Below are 1,265 nucleotides of genomic sequence, written 5' to 3'. Positions count from 1 at the left end.
GGGGGGGGGGGGGGGGGGGGGGGGGGGGGGGGGAATAGATAGGAATACCACTCACCACTAAACGAATGAATGTCACCACACAACAGAGTCTCAAAAGGAGATGGCTTTTATATTATGTCTAAGAGGAAAACATGATGGAGACCATATTTACTCAATAATCTAATGGTAAAGGCATTAGAATCAACAAAGAACCACCAAAGCCATTTAGCCTATGGGGCTTTATTAAGGGTCCTTACATTTTCTAACTCTAGCACCCCCAAGATTCACCGACTTCTCCATAATATCCCAAATCACCAAATGTGCATGCCTCCCTTCATCGATCCCTTCCCACAAAAAATCTCTCATAAGCTTTTATAAGGATTTAAAAGTAGAACAAAAATCCCTAAAGAGGAAAAAATAGATAGGAACACCACTCAACAGTGAACAAATGAAAGTTTACACAAAGGGTCTTCAAACGGAGATGGATGGATGGAAGGAAAAAGCCTGTTTCACAACCCACCTTCCCACCTGGCCAAGATCACAATTTATTTTCCCGGTTAATATTGAGACCTAACATGGTTTCAAAGGAGGAAATAGTAACATCTATGAGTTGCAAATGAGACCATAGCTCCCTATCCTGACCCACCTAAAAACCCAAAAAATTCTTGCCCTCTAATCCTTAAGGAAAGTTTTTTCCATTGAGTCGATATGATAATTGAATGGGTTCCAGATCACCTTTCTTTTGGCCTATAAAAACTTCCTGTACTAGTGATGGAAAAATTGATTCTTCTAACATGATGAGGGTTTAAGCAAAAAGATGAAACCGATGGGTCTTAGTCTGGAATCTCTTAAGGAGCAAAGCAAAGAAAGTTGTTGTCCAAGTGGACCAAGTGGTCTTAGTATGTGAATATGATTAAAGCTAGATCGTTTCTCCTATAATTGAAGCTTTTGTCCAAGTGGGATTCAAGCACGTGATTGAAATGGGCCAGTCGGCCAAATGGGAAATTGTTTAGAAGCAAGTGGGCTGAGGGCTGCTGTCCGTGGGCAAGATCTGAGAACCTTGCGAATCCTGAAATCCTGAAGCTTTATCCCAAATTAAGGCTACAGAAAATCCAAGAAATCTTCTACAAATCGGCTACGGAAAATCGTGAAATCGGCATGGTTATGGCTCTGTCAAATCTTCTGGATGAACAAAATCCTGATTGAAACTTCTTGTTGAACAAAATCCTGGATGTACTTTTCTAATGAAATTGGCTACAAAAAAAAAAAAAAAAAAAAAAAAAAAA

At 39.8% G+C, this 1,265-nt stretch overlaps 1 protein-coding gene across 1 annotated transcript in view; it reads right to left on the bottom strand.

Moving 5' to 3' along the window:
- LOC111451548 (nicotinate phosphoribosyltransferase 2-like) overlaps window positions 1–1,265 on the bottom strand; it is a 19,747-nt gene that overhangs the window by 14,151 nt on the left and 4,331 nt on the right. The window lies entirely within an intron of this gene.

The sequence above is a fragment of the Cucurbita moschata genome, unplaced genomic scaffold (assembly GCF_002738365.1).
Source record: "Cucurbita moschata cultivar Rifu unplaced genomic scaffold, Cmos_1.0 Cmo_Scf00013, whole genome shotgun sequence".
NCBI classification, from domain to species: domain Eukaryota; kingdom Viridiplantae; phylum Streptophyta; class Magnoliopsida; order Cucurbitales; family Cucurbitaceae; genus Cucurbita; species Cucurbita moschata.
Note: the sequence above shows the minus strand (reverse complement) of the source record. Positions and strands in the feature narration are given on the sequence as shown.